Below are 23,002 nucleotides of genomic sequence, written 5' to 3' on the forward strand. Positions count from 1 at the left end.
GAAGAGTGCCCTCTAGTTGACTTATGGCAACCTCTGGTGAGGTTTTCATGGCAAGAGACTGAGAGCCAAGCTACAAGTGACGCCTGACACAGGTTGGACACTTGTCAGCTTCCCTCAAGTTTTGCTGGGTGTCCTGGTCTTGCAGCTGTAATGGAGAGCCAAGCTGTAAAACCAGGACACACCTACATTTCCCATCAAAACTTGAGGTAAGCTGACAAGTGTCCAACCTGTGTAAGGCATCACTTGTAGCTTGGCTCTAAGAGAGGAGGTTTGCCATTGCCTGCCTCTGCAACCCTGATCTTCACTGGAGGTCTCCCATCCAATTAGTAACCGAGGCCAAGATGGGTAGCTGTGTTAGTCTGTCTGTAGCAGTAGAAAAGAGCAAGAGTCCAGTAGCACAGCTCACTTCTTCAGATACCTGAAGAAGTGAGCTGTGGCTCACAAAAACTCATACCCTACCACAAATAGGTGCTACTGGACTCTTGCTCTTTTCTACTAACCAAGGCAATTATTAAAGTAGACCAACTGTAAAATTAACATTTTAAAACTTAGATTACAAATGTTGAGTGTATGTAAGTAAGGGGATGGGGAGAAGAAATAGTTTTGCAGTATAATAGGCTGTTATATATTCTGTTTTTTTGTTTTCGTGTATTGTTATATATCTTGCTTATATAATTTTATCCATTGTTTATTGTCTTCATTGTTTATTATTTTTCTTTACTTTCAAATAAAAATGTAAAATAAAAAGGGGTTATGCTGGCATAAGTCTGGGATACACCTGTGTAACTCTTAGTCAGCTTCCTGAGCGCTTCCCCACCCTCCTCAGAATTAGGCTGCAAGATACATACAAGTCAACCAATGTAACATACATCATCTTTCCTGAGCTGTGTGGAAGTAAATTCTCTTGATTCAATGCAAGCAGTAGATTTCAAAGTAGAAAAGAAAACAGAGTTGGACATGCCTGTAACTAGTGTTCATTGAGTTCTTCCATGCAGGCACACATTGGGACTGCACATTTGCAGGCCTACCAATGGAGAAACTTTCTAGCTTCTTTAGAGTTCTGTTAGGGGCCACTTTTCCTAGGTCATGTAGAGAAACTGTTTTTCTGCCTAAACGGTCACATGACCACCAGAGGAGTGACCCCCCCCAATCAGTTTTCCTGTGCCACTGTGAACCACCACTAGTGACCACCAGAGACTTCATAGTGAGGCAGGAGGGAGGGAAGTGTGCCTGCACAGAAGCACTCAATGAACACTAGTTACAAGTATGTACAACCCTGTTTTCATTGTCGGTCCTTTGTGCAGTCCCACACTTGGAGATTACCAAGCTAAACACATTACTGCAAAACAAGTTCAGCATAAGCAAAAAACCTTTGGTAACTATGTAAGTATGAAAAGTAACGTCATACACACACATACCAATCTGAAAGACCTTATTACAGAATACATTTCTGTATAATTTTTATATACATTTACAACTGTGTAGAACCCAAAATAACATTACAAATACATACACCCCTCCTAATTAGGGGTTAATGCAATCCAGGTAAGTGTCCCACACTCAATAATCATGCAAACAACATTATGCAAATAAGAAACGCAATACTGCTCGAGCTACTGCTACATCTTGTGATGCATTAACATCAACAGCATAGTGTTTAATAAATGTGTCCGAAGAGGACCATGTTGCAGCCCTGCAAATGTGTATCACAGGAACTCCCTTCAAAAAGGCAGAGGAAGAAGTCTGGGACCTGGCTGAATGGGCCTTTACTTGCAAAGGACACTGTACCTTGGCCAGGCTATACGCTGTCTGAACTGTAGACACAATTCATCTAGATATAATTTGGGCTGATGCTCTCTTTCTCTTATTGCGAGTCGACCCCCCAAAGCATATGAATAAGTGTGAGTCCCTTCTGAATTCCTTTGTTTTGTCCAAGTAAAAAGATAGTGCTCTCTTTAGATCAAGGGAATGGAGAGCCCTCTCTGCTTTTGACTGCAGATTAGGGTAGAAAATTGGAAGACTAATGTCCTGTGATAGATGAAAGGCTTACACAACTTTGGGCAAAAACTTAAGACTTGGCCTCAACATCATCTTGTTAGGATGAATTCTCAAGAAAAGAGTGGTGGGCTCAGAGAGCAGATCTCACCCTCCTAGCTGAAGTCACAGAATCAGAGCCTCGCTACAAGTGACATTTTACACGCGAACTGCACTTGATCATTTTCGCAAGTCTTTCTGGGAACTGAAGTCCCTCTCCCCCACCCTTTTTCCTTCTGTTCCTTCCCCTCTCTGTTAGAATGGCTGCCTGAAGAGACGGAGAAAGCCTACGGCAACAGCAGCTTTTGCAAATCATCTTGCTGGGGGTGGGGGATGCTCTGGAGAAAGCTGACATGTCGGTGAAGTCCTTCCCCTCTCTGTTAGAACTGTTAGAATCGCTGCCTGAAAAGTCACAGAAAGCCTGCTTTTGCAAATCGTTCCACCAGTCACAAGCCTGCTCTCAATGATCTTTGGGGGCGGGCAGCTGCAACTTTCTCAGCTTTCTCCAGAGCACCCCCCCTCCCCAAGCAAGACGATTTGCAAAGTTGCAGCTGCCCGCCCCCAAAGATCATTGAGAGCAGGCTTGTGACTGGAGGAACGATTTGCAAAAGCAGACTTTCTCTGACTTTTCAGGCAGCGATTCTAACAGTTCTAACAGAGAGGGGAAGGACACTAGGACTTCACCGACATGTCAGCTTTCTCCAGAGCATCCCCCACCCCCCAGCAAGACGATTTGCAAAAGCTGCTGTTGCCGTAGGCTTTGTCTCTTCAGGCAGCCATTCTAACAGAGAGGGGAAGGAACAGAAGGAAAAGGGGTGGGGGAGAGGGACTTCAGTTCCCAGAAAGACTTGCGAAAATGATCAAATGCCCTTCACGTGTAAAATGTCACTTGTAGCGAGGCTCTTAGAAACCCCACTTTCCATGATAGTAATTGCAAGGGGCATGTTGCCAAAGATTCAAAGGGGGACAATATCAATTGAGATAACACCAGAGATAAGGACCACTGGGGGACCGGCTGTACCACTGGAGGGTATAGTTTCAACATTCCCTTTGGGAATCTTTGGCCAATTAGGTGACAAAACACTGTCTTTCCCTCCATGTTTTTATGAAAGGCCAAAATAGCAGGTAAGTACACTTTAATAGCTTAAGTGGCCAAACTTTGTGACTTCAAATGACATAATAGTCTAAGATATCAGATAAGGGACAGGTATTAGGTGACAGCCCCTTTTCATGGGCCCAATAAGAAAAACGCTGCCCTTTGGATGCATATGAGCATCTTGTAGGTGGTCTTCTGGCATTCAAAAGCACTTGCTGTACCTCTTGTAAGCAATCTACTACCGAGGGTGAATGTACCAGGCTGTCAGGTGCAACCTCCTGGGTCATGATGGAACAGATTCCCCAAGTGAGTATGTTTGGGGCTGATGGAAGTGTAATGTAAATCAATTTGGACCACTCTAGTAACTTTGGTAACCATAGCTGTCTTGGCCAGAATGGCGTTACTAGTATACAATTTCTGTTGTCCTGCTGTATTTTGCACAACGCTTTCGAGATGAGAGGGATCAGGGGGAACATGTAGAACAGCCAGTCTGTCCAAGAATGTTGAAATGCATCCCCCATAGAGTGGGGATCATTTCCTGCCAGTGAGCAAAACACTGGGGCCTTTGTGTTGTCTGCCACGGCAAACAAATCCGCCTATGGGAAGCTCCATTGGGAAAACACCTGCTTGAGATAAACCATGTTCAAGGATCACTCATGATTGGCAGTTAGCATTCTGCTGAGCACATCCACTTTGGAGTTGTCAGATCCAGCAATGTGAATGGCATGCAGGGAAACCCCGTTAGCAATCACCCAGTCCCAGATGACTGTAGCCTCTGCACAAAGGGTTAGAGAAGCTGTTCCTCCCTGCTTGTTTATATAATTCATTGCCATAGTATTGTCCGCTTGGATCTGGACCTCCTTGTTCTGAAGAAAAGCTGCAAAAGAGACAAGAGCAAAATGGATGGCTCTAAGTTTCAATGCATTAACGTGCAACGCTTGTTCTGCTTTGGACCATCTATCCTGTATGGCCATAGAACTACAATGAGCACCCCAACCCTGGGTAGAAGCATCTGTTGTCACAGTTATGTCCCAGGGTCTCATCCCGAAGGGGACCCCTTTTAACAAGTTGGAATCCATAGACCACCAGTGCAAAGACCTGATTACTTATCTAGGTATGAAAAATTTTGGGATGGGAGAATGTAATATTGGGTTAAATCTCCTCAGAAACCAGTTTTCTAATGTCCTCATGTATAGGCGTGCAAAGGGTACAACTGCTGTAGTCATAGATGCAGAGGAGTTAGCCGTGTTAGTCTGTAGTAGCAAAATCAAAAAGAGTCCAGTAGCACCTTTAAGACTAACCAATTTTATTGTAGCATAAGCTTTCAAGAATCAAGTTCTCTTCGTCGGATGCATGGTACAGAAACTGGTGAAATATAGAAGAGGAGGGGAGGAGAGAGAAGATGCAGTTGGGGGGGAGAGGGGGAGGGTGCAATCAAAACATTCCTTTGCTAGTAAATGTAAACATCTCCTTTTGGTGTCCTTTTGGGGTCAGTTGGCTTGAGTGAGGCTTCAAGGGAGTTTGCCCTGTTAGTTTGCAGCAGTAGTGACAGCCATGTGGTCTAATAGCTTCTGTATTCTCCATACAGACTGGAATTGATTCCTGGAGAATAGGGATCATAGAGACTGAATGGATTGTGCCCTGTCAGGTGGTAAAGTTGCCTTGCCCACTGTGGAGTCCAAGACTACTCCAATGTAAGTTAGCCTCTTAGGGGGCCTGAGCTTGGATTTTTCCACATTTATCCCCAAACCCAGCTGTAAGCATACATCAACCTACAGAGAGACATCTCGTATTTTCTTTTCCCTTGATGGGGCAGACACTAACCAATCGTTCAAATATGGAAAGATTGTGTGCTAAGATATGCAACCACCAGTGACATACATTTGGTAAACACCCTGGGAGTAGCTGACAACCCAAACAGTAACACTGTGTATCAGTACACTCTGGCATGATATTTAAAGCAGCAATATTTCCTGAGATCCTTTGTAATAACCAAATGAAAATAGGCATCTGTTAGTCTAAGACTGTAAACCAATCATCTCTAGATAGGAAAGAAAGGACTTCAGAGAGGGTCACCATCTTAAATTTAGATGCTTTGAGATAATAATTCAAGCCTCTGAGATCTAAAATAGGTCTTAGATCTCATCCTTTTTAGGGACCAGGAAGAACCTCAAGAAAAAACTACAAAAGTTAACAACATTCAGTACTTCTTGAATGGCCCATTTTTTAAACAGAGACTGAATTTCCCCTTCAAGTTCTGGTATCAAATTTACTGTAGCCATGGAAAACAAGATGCAATCAGGCTTAGCCACAAACTCTAACTCATAGCCATCTTGAACAATGGCTAAGATCCAAGAGTCAAATGTTATCGACTCCCACTGAGAGTAATATGTGGACAATAGTTTACAATAGCTGTAACAAGGGTTCGGGTCAGGTGTGGCTGCAACAAGTCAGAATTGCTTGGCCAGGCCTTGGTTGTCCTTGCATTGGACTGTAGGCTGTATGGTCTGCTTGTAAGGCCTCCTCCTAGACTGCTGAGATTGATAGGGCTGGTAAGGCTGCTGATAGGAGCCTTGATGCTGCTGGTAGTGCCTGTAAGGCCTCTCATAGGACTGGTACCCATATTGATGTCTAGGGAAGTACCTGCTGATCTGCAGGAACTATGCCCAGGGATTTAGCCATCTGGTGTTTTTTCTCTTCTGAGAGAGGGTGTCATCAGTTGCAGCAGCAAACAAAGTAGAGCCCTCAAAGGGCATTTCCTCAACTTTGGTTCTTGTTTCTGGTGGTAGGGCAGTTGTCCAAAGCCAGGCATGGTGTCTTATCAAGATGGAACTTGCCATTCCTTTTGCTGAGGTCTCCACAGTGTGTTGACCTGCATTCATTTGTTGTTTCACCACATGGGTGGCCTTATTCTGTAAAAGTGAGAATATTGCTTTTTCTCCTCAGGAAGCTCTGTAACATAGTCTGAAAGCTTTTCGTACAAATACAATTGGTATCCACCCATGATGACCTGGTGGTTGCCAATCCTTAATTTGAGGGCCAAAATAGAGTATTGGCATATTCCATAGCCGTCCAATTTCCTGCCCTTCTTGTATGATGGAATGGAGTGTGAGCCACAGCGTTGCTTCTGGAACTCCTCTGTAACCAATGATGATGGAACTGGGTGCTTGAAAAGCAAAGGCCAGGTGTCTTGTCTGACCTTATACATCGCCTCCATCCTCTTAGAAGTTGGTGGCATCTGTGCTGGCTTCTTCCAAGCCCTTAAAATCACCTCATCAAGGCCCTCCATGATAGGGAATCCTATCACCGCCAGAGCATCACTGTAGAGTCTCCTTAACAGTTTCCTAGCAGTTTTGGGAGCGGAGGAGGAAACATCTAGCTCCAGAGCCTGTGCCATTCTGGACATCTGCTCTGTGTAAAGACGTAGGTCTTCACAGGGTGAGCCAGAAGATGGAACAACATTTTCATCACGAGATGGTTCCGATGTCTCAGAACCAACTTTATGCGATGGCACTGGAAGCTCCTCAGCTTCCTCTTCAGAATCATACTGGTGTTGGATCTGCACTTGTGACGGGGGAGGGAGCCAAGCTCTCGCTGATGATGTAGATGGCCTTGATTCTGGGGCCTTGAACCCATGAGGAGCCCCAGACCAGTAGCAGTGATACTGAGGTAGAACATAACAAGCCATATGGGACTCGGATATGTGTTCACTATGTCCACTCGGAGTCACAGAATGGGCCCAAGACGTTGACTTTGGGATCCGAGGTGCAGACTCCTCTGCCAGTGTTGGTTGCTTTCAGGGGACTGATTTGAACTCATGCTCCACAGTCCACACCCCCGGCTCTGTGCTGACGGGGTTTGGCTCTGGCTCCTGCAGCTCCCCTTCAGAGAATGATCATTCGGGGGAATTAAGATGCGGAGACAGAGTCCTCAAAATGGAAAACGGCACCTCTTCTCATAGTTGGTCCTGCTTGGCTTGGCTCTGATCAACCTTGGAACTGGAGGAGTGTTTGGACTTCTTGGATCTCTTTGCCGGAGGCTTGGAGGTGGATCTCGGCTTCAAAGAAGTGCATGGAGCCTGGGTCTTTGCAATGATCAGATCCGACCTCAGAACTGATCGCACCAACATCACAGATCCGGCCCTTGATCTCTGGTCCAGAGTAGCTGTGGGCTTAGCAAACTTCAAATCCGGTAGGGCTGATGCTCTTTAGAGGCAGGATTTTTTGCTGCCAAAGAGTCAGTGCTGGAGAATTCTCTCTCCCACAATGTGGCCTTTAATCGTTGGGCTCTTCTTTCCTTGCCTTCGGGGTAAATTGCTGGCATATGGAACATGCATGAACCTAATGCCCCTCGCCCAAATACAATAGACACAGATCGTGTTGATCAGAGTGTGTCATTTTCATGCCACACTGGGAACACTTCTTAAAGAGTGCCTTCTGAGACATAGCCAAGGTCACTCACATAATGGTCACACTCGACTGGCACAGCTTGAGTTGAAAGGTCAAAATCACCAAGTTGAAGACAGCAAGACAATGCATGTAGTCAAAGGACAGTCCGAAATCAAAAATCCTGAAGAAATCGGTCAGAAAAAACGATCAGATACTACTAATACAAACGAGCTCAGCAGCACAGTTCTTCTCTTTGTGGTGGCCAAGAGAGAACTGAGGGAGAGGAGGCCACTCCTTCAGTGACCGTTTAGGCAGGAAAACGGTTTTTCTACGTGACCTTGGAGAAGTGGCCCCTAATGGAGCTCTAAAGAAGCTAGAAAGTTTCTCCATCACTAGGCCTGTGCATATGCAGTCCTAATGTGGGACTGCACAGAAGAACGATGATGAACCATCTTTTATACTTGGTTTTTTAATTTAAATATTTGATAATTAAATTGTGGTTCAAGGTGGCTTACAATAATAGTTTTAAAAATTCCTTTTAAAACCAAAATACGACAACAAACTCCAAGTCTCTCCCTTACTCCCCCCTTAAAAGTTCCATATTTTACATAGAGATAGGTCATTTAATTATATGTAGTAAAAATACCACTGTATATATATTTTAGTACAGTATAATTTATTTTCCTGTTCTGAAATTCTCCCTTTTACTTTTGTAAAGCCTTTCAGCTTTAACATAGAATGAAACATAAAAGCTTTTGCTTTGCAATCATATTTAATGCAAATAGAAAAATAATATTCCGTATATTTTCCAAACAGTATAAAATAGCTACTTCAACTTGAAATTGGGTATATGCTTTTTAATGATTTGCTTGTTTTTATTTGTTTTTACCTTAAATCTTTGCATTTGGACCTTTTTAAAGCCTTCAGTTCAGCTCCTTCTCATGTAATCTCAGGGGTCATTTTGTAGAGAAAGAGCTGGAGGAACTCATTAGCATAACTCATTAACATAACTCATTAGCATATGCCATGCCCCTTGACATCACTGGAAGTGTGTCGATAGCATAACTGATTTGCATATGCTACACCTCCTGACATCACCTATCCTGGCTGTTTTGGACCCAAATCCTGGCCATTCAAGGCCAAAATTGGGCCCAAAATGGCAAAAAAGGGGCTGAAAATGGTCGAAAAGGGGCCCAAAATGGTCAGGATTGGGCTGCTGCTGAGCGGGAGAGTGATCCACCACCCATCAGAGCCCTATTCAGGCCGGTTGGGCCCCAATCCAGGCCAAAATGGGCCCAAAATGGCCGAGAGTCAGGTGGGCGGGGCCACCTGTCATGTAACCTCTTTAGGGAACTGCCAGAATTGCGTTCCTGCGTGTTCCCCCTCAAAATGAGCCCTGTGTAATCTTAAACTTATGCGTACCTCAGGAGGGCCCAGGTACCAGTCAACACTCCTTATAATTCCACTTACACGGAACTTCAGGTGTTCTTTACTTTACCTAGGCTTTTACCTCAAGAACAACTTCCATTTTTTGTTCGCTCATCTCATCTGCACAGTCATAGATTCATTCAAGCTTTTCCACACAGCTTGCTTGACCTAGACACTCAGATATACAGAAACTGACGCAGGAGCATACAGTTTGCCTAACTTAGAAAGAATTAGGCTTTCAGGCTTGCAGTTTGATGTAGTGAGTTTGGTGTAGTTATTAAGAACAGCAGGACTCTAATCTTGGGAGCGGGTTTGATTCCCCATGCCTTCTGTTGAAGCCAGTTGGGTGACATTGGGTTAGTCATAGCTCTTTCAGAGCTCTCTCGGCCCCACTCATCTCACAGGGTGATTGTTGTGAGGATAATAATAACACACTTTGTAAACCACTCTGAGTGGGTGTTAAGTTGTCCTGAAGGCTGATATATAAATCGAATGTTGTTATTTATTATTATTATTCCACACAGGTTGCCTGTCTCAATTAGAATAAATCTTTTCTCTCAGAAGCACACACATACAGTTTCTCTCAGGCTCCACACAATTTGCCTGTTTTGATCAGAATGAATACTTTGTCTCAACCCAGTGACTAAAAACTGCAATCATAGCAGACTCCATCAACCCATCCATCCTGCTCCTTCTTTCTTCCAAAGCCTGCACTTAAACTCACAGTAACCATTTTTGAAAATACCACATTAGCAGGAAGAAATAAAATTCAAAGTATTTAGATGCAAGATGTTACAGCTTGTTCTATTTCATGACAAAAAAGTTCAAAAATTAGAATTTATATTTCACTTTGTGTAGACAGTGTACATTTGAGAGAGAGAGAGAGAGACTGCATGTGGCAGACAGCCAAAATTAATTAGCTCAGATCCTGTTTTTGTAAAATCTAAAGGCCACCTACATCTGTGTAACAAAAGATATAATTTCAACTATTTAGATTCTCCCGCAGTGAATCTATTATAGCATCTCACAGAATTAAATCATCTGAAGGGATACAATGCAGGTATACAATACCATGCAGACTCTAATCATCCACACCTTTAGAGCTCAATCATTTAACTTCCTGAATGTGCGACCACCAAACCTAGAGACCCATCCAATGCAATCATTTTTAAACATGAGCCACAACTTGTATGCTCACTGCTATGAAAAGAGAAGAATTTGTTTTTTTTATAGGGCTATTTTGGGTTTCTCTCTGAGGGTTAGAGTTGCCAGACTCCAGGTAGTGGCTGGAGATCTCCAGGAATTACAGCTGATCTCCAGGCCATAGAGAATCTGTTTCCCTGGAGAAAATGGTTGCTTTGGATGGTAGACTCCATGGAATTATATCCTGCTGAAATCCCTCCCCTTCCCAAACTATGCCCTCTCCAGGCTCCACCCCAAGATCTCCAGGAATTACCCAACCTGGAGCTGGCAACCCTACTGAGGGTGACTAACCTTCCAAATATTAGGTAAAGAAATACATACAACATTTTGAGGTTCAGATGGGATGCAACTATCAGCACTAAATATTGCTTATCCTACTAGGCTTTTATGATAAACGCTTTCTATTTCATTGTCTGTGATGTTTTCGCTTGAGCATACAATACAGCACCTGATACAGAAACTGGTTCTCTGATTTAATTAAAAAACAAACAGAAAACCAAAGCCAGCATCAATATCTTTCCCTTTATTTACAAGCTCGATTGACCATGGGTCTTAAGCTGAATTACATAGTACCAGCATGAATACATTTTTTCAGCATTCTTCCCACAGAATTTAGATTTATTTTGAGTACTCTGCAAACAAGTGCTTTACTTCTCTTCACAATGTTTCCAGATATCCTATCCTCATCCAATCTAGACAGGAGCTGTTAGTACACAGGGTGTATAGAAGATTTGGCATTGGTCTCCTGGCCTGAAAGAACAACAACAAAAAGAACCCAGCTTTGGATTTAGAGTTCTTTCATTCTACAGTACACTATGTTCGAGTGTTTAAGATATGGCTAGATTTGATGTGACTTATCAGATGTTACTGGACACTCCTACTCAAGTTGTCAACCCAGGAAGTCCAAGTCAAATCCCAATTAAATTGAAATATGAGAGGAAAGAACTTCCCCTGTGAACCAGCTAAGTTTTAGCCTCAAGTTATTTTTAAAACTCAGGCCAAACAAATTCATTTTTAGCTGATATATGATAGGTTTTACACATGAGCTTTATTAACAGTGATGAAGTGCAACAACTTCACAGTGAAGCAGTTGTGTCTTCTTGGCCACCCAAACGGCACTCTTTCATGGCTTTGTTGTAGCTTCCATAGCATAAATAATATAGGCCTAATGTATCTGAGGTCCTACTTAGTAAAACATTTCACTGTTTTTACACATCCAAAATCTATTTATCCAACATATTTGACTAGGAAACTGAGATACTCTAGGGGATTGCCACACATGTATACCTTTTGCCATAAGCAGGAATTATTATATGCACACTTTAGCACAGTATGAGCTTTGAGGTTTTTTTCCCTTTATAAGGAAGAGAACAGAACATCTCTTAGAATTTCCCCTAACCCTATCCCCTGCATAATATAAAAAATCATAAACATTGTGCCAAATCTGAAGTACCTACTTTGATTTTACAAACTTCTTACTCAGAAAGAAATTCTTTACCAATAAGATTTGTTTCAATTTTCTGTTTCCCAAGTTCCATTTCTGTAATGGGCTAGCTATGACTTCAAATATTCCACATATTATGGGATTTGTTAGGCAGATTTGATGTATATGAACAGCTGCTCTATTCATAAGCAAAACAGGAAATTATCAATTGGCACAGCAACAAAACTAATTTTGCATGCTTTAAAAAAGCTATCTCACCTCTATAACAATTTTCCTTAAACAATAAAGGCATAAGAACAGCTCTGCAAGGTCAGACCAGTGGTGCATCTAATTGTGTAAAGAAGAATTTCCTTTTGTCCATCCTGAATCTACTGCCTCTCAACTTTGTTGGATACCCTCAATTCTAGTATTTTGGGAGAGAAAAATTGTTTTCTCTGTTCACTCTATCCCATGCATACTATTATAAATGTTCCCCCTTAGTCATGTCTTTTTGAAACTGAAATGTCCCAAACTCTTCAGCCTAATAATCTTGGTATCCTTCTTCTGTACTTTTTTCCAGTTTTGCAATGTCCTTTTTGAGATATGGTGACCAAAACTGCACACTGTATTCCAAAAAAAGCTGCAGCACAGATCTATACAGGGGAATTATAACACCGGCTGTTTTATTTTCAATCCCTTTCCTAATAATCCCCAGCACAGAGTCTGCCTGTTCGACTGCTGTGTCACACCAGGTTGACACTTCCATTGAACTATCAACTATGACCCCAAGATCTCTTTCTCTCTCAGGGGACAACCCTATGCATGTCTACTCAGAAGTAAGTCCCATGTTATTCAATAAGGCTTACTCATAGGAAAGTGTTCTTAGGATTGCAGCCTCAGTCTCTCAACAAGTTCAGACCCCAATAGCATATACTTGAAGCTGGGAATTTTGTTCCAGCATGGCTCACCTCACACTTACCTACACTGAATTTAATTTGCCACATTGTTGTCCAGTCAGGAAATTTATGAAGACCCTCCTAAAAGTTTTTACAATTGGCCTTCATTTTCAGCATCCTGAATAATTTTGCGTCATCTGCAAACTTGGCCACTACACTACTCACCCCAGTTCCAGAAAGAATAACTGTTGTCGTGGGGTTGGTATTTCAACAACTGATCTGTATACATTTGGTATGACTACCGTTAGTGACTATTAGATGCCCACAATGGTCTCCATGCCCAGCAAGATGGTGGTAGATTAGGAAGCTGATTAATTACCTCTAATATTACCTATTCTATTCTGAATCTGAAGGTGACTGAAAAAAGAGTAAATACAAGAGGTGCTTGACTAATGGCAAAAGTGAGCATTCATGGTAGATATCTTTTGAAAACTATTGTATCCTAGCAGTGAATAGGTTTATAGAATAATATTGCTACAATATGGTAGTAATACAATACTACAATATTAATACAATATGTTGTATAGAATAATATTACTACACAATAGATAAAATAGCCTAAATTAAAAGCTAAATGCTTATGCTAAAACCTATAATTTTTTTCCTATACCCATCTTCTGCTTTTACTGAATTCGTTTTATTGCCTGTTTTAATATTAATAGTATGCCTTGAATGTTTAAGGGAAATGGTTATAGAGATGTTGGAGCTTTTCTTAAACCATGCAAAATTAGTTTTCCTGTGGAAACATAAGAACACAAACCTAGAAATTTGTATCATAAGAACAACCTTGCAGGATAAAACTAATGGTCTATCCAACAGAGCACCTGGTTTCACTACAATGGCCAACCAGATACCTGGAAGGCTCTACTGCAGTGCCATAAAGGCCAAAGCCCCCTTTGTGCTGCCCCCTAGCAACTGTTTTTGGAGGTATACTGTTTCTAAACATAGAGGTCTCATTCAGCCTTCATGGCTAACACCCATTCCTCCATTAGCATTAAAACCATCTAAGGTGAGGGCCATCATCACATCCCATGACACAACAAGGTCCACAAGTTAATTATATGTTTTATGAAGAAGCAATTTTTTGCCAAAGTGGCAGTTAATAAAGGTGACTATACAGATGTATATATTGTACATAAAAGAGCATGGATTCAATCCCTGATATCTCCGGTTAAGTCAGGGGACAAAATTATGAGGTCCATTTTCACACTGGTGGACTCGGGAGCCAGGCAATATGCTTCTGGTATGCAGCCCTGCATTTGTACACACTTACCAGCATTTCGAGGAAGGATGCGACACAAAGGGGAACAGAACGGAATGGAATAGAATGGAGGGCAAGCAGATGCACTATACAGATAACCAAGCATTAGTTTTGCTAGAGGCAAATCATATAACTAATTTGCATATAATAGGTGGACTAGGTTTTGGTAGTTTGAAGCAGGGAAAAAGGGATTTTAATCTGCAGGGAGTCTTAGGTTACCTGTGGAAGCCCTGAAAAGGCCCTGCCTTGCAGTGGGATCCTATATATGTTTACTTATAAGAAAGCATAATTGAGTCAATTGCGCTTATTTCCAAGTAAGCAAGCTCAGGAGTAACACGAGACTGAAGCCTGTCAGCCAGGGTAGGCAATCCTGAGCAAGGACAATATTTGTTGAAATAGCTGTTAGTAACTGTCATATATATAATTTGAATTAGTGCAATGCAAGTCTATCTGTGGAAAGGCAGTCCATTCAAGGGAGCTAAGTACTGGCACGTTATTCCATAGATAGTCAGTCCATTCATCATTACTTAAGATATGTGGAATGGTTAAAGCTGTTGAGATGCTATTTCAGAGAAGGCACAGCCTGTCAAATTTATTAAAAAGCAGCTCATTAAACATTTGGGGAAACTGCTCCCTAAGGTATGAAAAATATATGATGTCAAGGAGAAAAAGTTAACTTCTTACTGCTGCTAAATTATCTGGGGTTTGTTTGGTTTAGAGCACTGGTCTTCTAACGTCATCGGGGCAGCTAGTGAGTCCCAACATCTTATAAGCAGATACTCTTACTTAAAATAGATGGAGTGGTTTAACAACTGTGAAAACATTAGAAGTTCACATATCGTGTGCGTATTTCATACATTCCATTTCTAACAGACACGTATATATAGAAGCTATTCATTGTGGAATAATTGGCCAGCTCCAAAAACCTCATGAGCTGAATTAAACTGGAGTTGGAAAAAGAGAGATTGCTCTTGAGATAAGAATCTGATTCCTAAGGCAACAAACAGCTATGAACATATGCTTCAATGAAAAGTAAGATGTGTCTCTGAATTCACAAGTGGAATTGCCTGTGAGCAAGGAATACACGTGTGTTTTCTTCAAAGTTATTAAATCATACTTCTACCAGTAGTGTAGGAAGGAGAATGTCAGAAAAGGAGAAAGAAGCTCATGATTCCTATTTCTGGGATAGGAGAGACTACTACCACGCAAATTAAAGGTATTTTTTCCTAGGGTCTTCACTGAGGGATTTTTTTTGTGTGCAAAAAAAAAAAAGCCCTTTCCTGGTTTTGATAGGGAGAATTGAGCCTTTGGGATGCCTACAAAAAATTTAGAAGCAAGGCTCAAGTAAATGCATCAAGGCTCAAGTAAAACAGGCCAATCCCCCCCTCCCCTAAAGCCCTTTACTACACCCAAATCTGGGGATGGAAATGAACAGACATTTCTCTTGGACATTCTTTCTGCTGTTTCTCTAGGTAAGGAGTCCACAACATGCAGTGAAAGTGTAGTAAAATATGTAAGTAAATATTAAGAGGTGCATAATGAAAATCTTGAGCCATAAAATCACTAAAATGTTTCCAAATCTTATGTGTGACTCTCTGGAATGGAGCTCTTTTGGGGGGGGGAGTTGTGGCATTTACCACCAATGCAGCATGGGCTTGCATTTCACTTTGAATCTGTATTGATATCCTGGAGAATTTCTCCCTTCCAATCAGATCAATGCAAGAGAGGAGCAAAGAGCACTCACAGCCAATCCCAAGATGCAGAGAGCTGCCATTCTCCTCCCTTCCTCCTCCCTTCATGCCTCCTTGTGGACTAGAGAGAGGTTTTTTTCCTTGTGAAAGCAGAAAAGCCTTTGCTTGCTCAAGAGCCCATAGAATTCAAATGCTTTGCTCAATTTGCTTGAAGAAGAGGCAGAAGACACTCCACAGCAATTCTGGTGATATTTGGTTAAAAAACAAGGACTCCAGTGTCCCCTCCCTAAGTCCCTCATATTGAAAAATGGAAGTATAATGAAGGCTGGGGAGGCAGCTTGCTCAGGGCGGTCGTAGAATTCAAACACTTTGCCCAATTTGCCTGAAACTTGGGGAGTTCTTTGAAAGACAGGCAGAAGACACTCTGCTGTAATTTTGGTGACATTTTATTGCAAAACAACTTCAGCCCCTGCATAAGTCCTTCAAAAGGAATGCTGAAAATGCAAGCATGGTTGGAGGCAGGGGGGGGGGAAGCTGCAATGGAAGCCTTCTTCACTTTCTGAAAGGAAACAAACCACAAACCACAATAAGGAGGGAAGGCAAATGCAGAGTTTTCAGTGGAAAGGTAAATATGTTTTTTATTGCCAGTCACTGTAAGAGTAGGAAAATGAAATTAATGCACACAGGGCTTTGTTTTGTTAAATGCTGGTAGCTGGCTGGAGTTCTCCAGCTGGCTGCTGTTTGATGACCATTATAGGAAATAGTAAAGAGAATTCAGTTCAGCTGTGAAGAGATGGACCTACCTTGCAGGACCCGTTAAATCACCTCCTTTGTTCAATCTGATTGAAAGTTAGGGGTTCTTTAGATTAGAGGGAGGCTTGTGTTCTGTGAGATTACGGTATCATTAAGTACAAAAACAGCTGCCTCAGAGTCTCCAATTGGTCCTCCTGCCCCTTCTCCACTGAAAAGAACAGCCATGAAAATCACGAGAACAGAAAAAAAAACTAATGAAAATTGACCCCGATCCAGCAACACTCCACTGGAAAACATTAAACATTTTACTCAACAGCCCTGCATATGAAACCACAATGAAATTTTCTAGATGGTTGTTGTGGGTTTTCCGGGCTGTATTGCCGTGGTCTTGGCATTGTAGTTCCTGACATTTCGCCAGCAGCTGTGGCTGGCATCTTCAGAGGTGTAGCACCAAAAGACAGAGATTTCTCAGTGTTTCTAGATCCATACCCCTAGTAAATATACTAATCAAATTTAAATAGGAATCAAGATCGTAACTAATTGTTTCACAAAAGCAATTACAAACTGTAATGATATTTTGCGAGAAATTCTTCTTTCAACAGGACATAGTATTGCATTACAAACTAAAACCTGCCCAAATTTCAAAAATGGCTTAGCAAGTGATACGTGGGCCGGAGAAATACTCCAAAGCTCCACTGTGTATGTTATAGACCGATGGTTTTGCTTAATCGTTTTTTTTAATTTGAATTACCAATGTGGAGCCAGAACAACTAAATAATTTGGAATTATTCCACATCTGTATTAGTTTAAATAAACCTTAAGATATGAGTTCTCCTTGTGAGAATAAGATATGAGTTTTTCATTGTAAGAACAGACTGATGCTAGCCATGCCAAAATTAAGTCTAACTGTCCATTTGCAGAACTAATTATATAGAAACAGCAATGTATGTTTTGATTCATATCTGTAATACATTACTCATAAGTTTAGCGTGGCTTCATTGTTTTGGTAGCACACGGATATTTTTTTTAAAAAAATAATACTTAGATGGAGCTGCAGTTGAATTTTTAAAGTGTTTGTAAAATACATGTTTTCTATTACCATGTCATGATAAGGGTTTCCCCTGATATAAACCAGCTTTCTATCTAGTCATATACAGACTCTGGCTTTTAGACTTGATAAAGTATAACAGTACAAATATGTCATAGTGGAGTTTATAAAAACAAGATTTCTTTAAAGAAACAGCTTCTTTGAAACATCTTTGCAACCTCAGTAATAGTTTTCCAGCGTCAAGCAAGATAAATGAAACAATTAATGCACTTATGGTTTTATCTGTGGTAATTAACATTAAAGAATATGATAACATTTGGTTTTGTCATGCAAATTATTGCAGAAGGTCCTGATTATTTACAGTACGGTACATATGATAAACTTTTTGAGAAATCCTATTGGAATCTTTGTGAATTCACATATAAGGGGCAGGAGGGGGGAGAGAAACTCTATCTGGTGTTATCATTTAAAATTGTATTAAGGACAAGTCTTGCAGTTGCTTACCAAAGGTTATCACTAGAATTTTAAAGAACCCATCTGTATTCCTGGACCTTTATAATCCCACCCATAGCAATGACCATATGTTACTCTTCCTGCTACTTGCAGCTAAGGTTGCATGGATCCAATATCACTAATGCTCCTTTCTAATAGATGAGCTTTGAGGTCTTTCCTGAGTGAAACAGAAACTTCAAGGACCAAAGAGAAAAGTAAAATATGTTGTTCTTTTAATCCCTGCCACATCTCTCTTTCCAGGGTACAGACATCAAACAAAGCCTTTTTCAACTCTAAGAGTCTAGCCATTTTGCCTGGAATGTTCCAGATTTGTATTTCCCATACAGAACAAGAGGTTGTATTAGGTGGTTGTCTGGGACCTGAGGCTCAGCCCCCAGACTTACCAGGAAGAGGGGATAGGAGGCAGTTGGGGGACAGCCACCCAGCTACCCCAACGGGCACCCAGGACCAGAACACACCAACAACTGAAGGGGGGAAGGAGGCATCCCAGCCACAGGAGGGCAGAGAAGCACCCAAGCCTCAGAGAGTCAGGTGAGGCAGGTAGAAGCCAGCTAGCCCCACCCTCTGGTGGGGGGCTAGGGGGCCAGGGAGGGATAGTGAGGACCCCCAGGGGAGGGGCAGACCTGAGGGAGGAGGCACAGGAAGCAAGGGCAGTCAGCCAGCAGCCTTACCAGTCAGGGAGGAGAGGCAGCCAAAGCAGCACAGAGCCACGCCCCAGCCTGCAGGCCAGCTAGACAGCAGTAGCCTGGTCCAGGTGAAGCTGGGAGCAAAACAACCCCAGGTGGAGCTGCCTGAGGCACTCTACAGGAAAAGCTTGGCAGTTAGCCAAGGAGGCACAGGTGTGCCTGCCTCAAGCAGCCAGGTCAGTAGAGAAAGCTTGGCAGCCAGCCAAGGAGGATCAGGTGTGACTGCCCAGGGCAGCCTGCAGAGCAAACCGAGATGTGGCTGCCAGAGTCAGCCAAGGCCGTGGCTAGAGTGCAGGAGGGGGGCGTGGCTGACAGGTGGAACAGGGAATTGGTGAAGGGATAAACGTGAAGTCCACCCACTGGGCGTCATGGGTTGTGTAGAAGTTTAGGAGAGAGAGTGAAAGAGAGAGCAGTGGAGAGGAGGTGGAGGAAAGAAGATGAAGAGGAAGAGTAAGTCCGAAGGAGGGAAGGGGCCAGCTGTCATGGAAGGCAGCCGGTACTTTGTCAGGTTGAGCGGGCCTGTGAGAGGATTGTGAGGGTGAGGTATACCCCCCTTCTTCCACAGAGCAGGAGCCCACATAATCCCTGATGGTATGCCTGGTCCAAAGTCAGGCATGCTGGCGCCTCACAGGGTGACACCCAAGGCAGAACCTGACAGTGGTCCTTTCTGACTCAAGGACATTATGACTTTCTGATTTTGGTATGTGTTGTCTCTACTGATAACATAAATCTTGTCGATGCCTACTCCTGTTGCATATGTTATCTCTCCACTGTCATGCCATTCTAACACCTACTAAAGGAAGTAGATGCAAATAAGAAAAGGATCATCAAAACTGAGAATCATGTATGCCTTTGAGTCCACATGCTAATGGATCTTGGAATTCAACCTATATAACTATGAAGTCCTAAAAATGGAAGATTTATTTGGGTTATTCAAGTAATTGAATTAAGCAACACTTTAGTATGTTGGTGTAGTGGTTAAGTGCAGCAGGACTCTAATCTGGAGAACCAGATTTGACTCATCACTCCTCCACTTGAAGCCAGCTGGGTGACCTTGGTTCAGTCACAGCTTCCCAGAGCTCTCTCAGCCCCACCCACCTCACAGGGTGATTGTTGTGGGAATAATAACAACATACTTTGTAAACTTTTCTGAGTGGATGTTAAGTTGTCCTAAAGGGCACTATATAAATTGAATGTTGTTGTTGTTGTTGTTGTTGTTGTTGTTGTTATTACTCCTTTAGGAGCTGAAAATACATGTCCTGAAATTAGTGAACAGCTAGTACCGAGTAAGCTGGTGTTACAAGTCCTTGCCACATTCAAATTCCTGTCACTGCCGTGTTCCCAATCATAAACAAAGGCATTGATCAGTAGATACCAGCTACTGAATAAGAGCCCACAGCAATGATCAGAGGGCAGAATACCTGCCTCACCTACAAGTAGCAGAGCAGCAATGGTAGGAGGCTACTGCAAGCAGTTTGGTAACCACATCTTCTCTGGCTCTTGTAATGCAGAATCCAATACACAGTCTAGAGCTACTTCAGTCATCTGATTGACCCACCTGGGCTTATTCCAGGGATTACCAGCAGTGACTACCTGGTCTTTGACTGTAATAAACTTTGAATGAATACTTCAATTCTCACTAAAAATGACACAGGCTGGGAGCCTGACTAACAGAGAGGTTCCCTGAGAGCCTTGTTTCCTAGGGATGAGATTGGTCATGTATGAACATTCCAGGCGGTGATAACGTGAGTGCATTAATGAACACTGATAGCCCCACTGGGGTCTTCTGGATTCTTGCACCCTGTAAGTTCAGAGAGAATCTCTAAGGAGAGCACTCCCTATTGGTGTTATACATCAACTCTTGAGATACCTTTGGCTTGGGAGAAAAAGGCTTTCCTCTAAAATACTCAGATCTCCAACAACTCTGCACTCTCACCAAAATCTATTAAAACACAATAAGAATTTAAATTTTGACAGAATGGGATCCTACAGATCTGTTCTACTAATCATGATGATGCTTTCCTCCAGAAGAAACTTTCCATTGATTCCAAAGGAGAAGTGTCTCCTGCTTGCATTAGAGAAGGCTCCTTGCACTGGGGAAAGTGCTGCCATTTGTAGAACAGATCCATGCGATCCAACCCTGTGATTTATAAAGCAACTGCCCAATGTAAGGGAGTGGGGATAAAAGTGTTTGCAATTTTTTTTTTGCCTGAGTATTTGTACATTCACAAAAAAGCTATCTAGCTAATAAGAGAGAAGAGACTCCCCCACCCTTTCCTAAACAAAGACACAATTTTTGGCTAACAAGGTCAATAAAGTCACCACATTGTGAAGCTGAAATTTCCCACTTTTATACTAATTGAACTTCTGCTAGGAATTTCTACTGCCACTTTTCTGCCTTTGCTACTTCAGTGCAGCTAACTCTGTAGGACTGTGTATGGTTTTAATTATCAGAATAAATGATGTAACACCTTATAATCTTTCTTCCACACCCGTAATGATTTTGTGATGAAGTAATATAAGTTGCAACTAGCCTCTGTAACTACCACTCAAGACCATAATATACACACTGGCTATGCAAACTATATTATCTTTACCTCTAAAGCCCTTTCTAAATGTTCTATGGTTTATAGCAGCAATGAAAAGCAGTTCAGGTCACCAGAGATTTATTCCCCCTTTTAATGTTTTTACTAGACTGAATAAACACATTCCCAAAGATTGAAACCACTGGCTACTCCAAAGACTGGTGAAGCAAAGGGTAAACTTGTTTAAGTTGAGGTTTGCAAGATTGACACTTCTTGACAACAATAGGCTGCTTTGTTAGTTTTAAATGGAAATGAAACTAGTCTAGGCCTCATTGCGTACAATGGAATTGGGTACATTGTAAGCTATAAATGAATCTAGTCTTACCAACTTCATACTGAATTTCATATTGTCATCATCACAAGGCTGTCAGTTATAACATTTTCTCACTATACTGTAAAGTCATCCTGTATTAAGCCTCAAAACACTGACTCTGGTATTATATACTTTTTGTTCCTGGTGGCCATCGTAAAAGTCAGCAATGAAGCCAGCCTCAGACAGACAAGATTTTCTCCCTTACAAATAAATCTGAAGTTCTTGTGGGGTGGAGGGCCAAAAGTGACACCAGCCTTGGATCACTGAATAAAAGAGGGAACCACAAACTTTGCCTAAACTGGAATGAATCAGCAGTCTTTTTGAAGATTCAGTGGAGTCAGGTGAATTGTATCCAAATTCTGTTATAGCTCAAATCCAAGGTATTTACAAGGCAGAGTGGGATTAACACATGGCTTCTGATATTGAAAGCAACTCACTCATAATGTTGGCTGTCTTTAGTAAAACAATTTTGGATTAACACACCCAGTTATTTTCTGTGAGAACTTTTGAAGTTTTTGCGGTGCTGAGGGGAGGGGGGCATTTGCTTTGTTTGTCTATTTTCTTATTTATAAACCAATCTGAATATTTTGGATAGGTTATAAGAGGTAAACACCCTGCTCTTATACCACCCTGTTCTTATATATCAGTTACAGGTTATAGAAACGTGGCTTAGAAAGGCTGGGACTGCCAGCATAACCAGTATATTTAAAGGTCCTCTTAACTGCTGTCGGCATCATTAGGTAGAATTTTGGAGTAATGGAAATGCAAATGCGGTGATAGTTTCTGCTGTCCAGCCCTGTGGCTTTCTTAGCTACTTCCAGAGATTCGGTCCTATGTGTTGTCATAAGGTCAGACTAAACTGCCAGAAGGAAATGCCCCCCAGTTGCTCAGATTACTGTTTCCTGCCCCTTCCCCAATATTATTAATGACACCCACCCTGCTGTATTGATGCCTGCATTCAGTTCTACCAAATACCAAGCAATAAGTATATTCTGGTACTGAGACTCAACTTTCATTGGTTAGTTTAACATTTTTCTGGAAAATCAGTAACATAGTTGGGAATGAAACCATGAAATGTAATGTTTAGCTTTTGAGCTATCAGACCTTTATAGGCCTCCCCACAAAGCTGCACTAAGATTTTTTAGTGTTTCATTTTAAAACAGGAAAAATATATAGAAGACACAAACCTTATCTGTTTCTTTAATAAAGGTGTCAAATGAACAATTTTTGGATTTCCTCAGAGCATTTATGTAAACATGGCTGGTGTAGATCTCTGGTTTTCAAAGACTCTGGCTTCTTTCCCTTAAAAGAAATGAAAATCTAACCTTTCACCTCCACTTTGTGTGTCAATCAGTCAAGGGTCATGGTGCCTTTTGTGTACCAACTCAAGGTGTGTGAATACAGATCTGGTTTCAAAGGTCTAAGATGCTCTGCATTCAGAGATTAAAATAAGATATTTGAGCTTGTAACATGATGGCAATTTGAAGTTGCCTTTCAGTAATATCCATTGTGTTTAGCAAACAAGACTAAACAAGAACAAGGTAGTGAGGTTTCAAGCACCAGTGTACCGGAATAACTTTTCTCTTTCATAAGCAGCAAACCCAGTTTTAAAACACATTATAAT

At 41.8% G+C, this 23,002-nt stretch overlaps 1 protein-coding gene across 1 annotated transcript in view; it reads right to left on the bottom strand.

Moving 5' to 3' along the window:
- Nucleotides 1–23,002, bottom strand: part of ROR1 (receptor tyrosine kinase like orphan receptor 1) — a 272,791-nt gene that overhangs the window by 24,826 nt on the left and 224,963 nt on the right. The gene's annotated exons all lie outside the window — the stretch shown is intronic.

Source organism: Eublepharis macularius, chromosome 5, assembly GCF_028583425.1.
Source record: "Eublepharis macularius isolate TG4126 chromosome 5, MPM_Emac_v1.0, whole genome shotgun sequence".
Classification (NCBI taxonomy): Eukaryota; Metazoa; Chordata; class Lepidosauria; order Squamata; family Eublepharidae; genus Eublepharis; species Eublepharis macularius.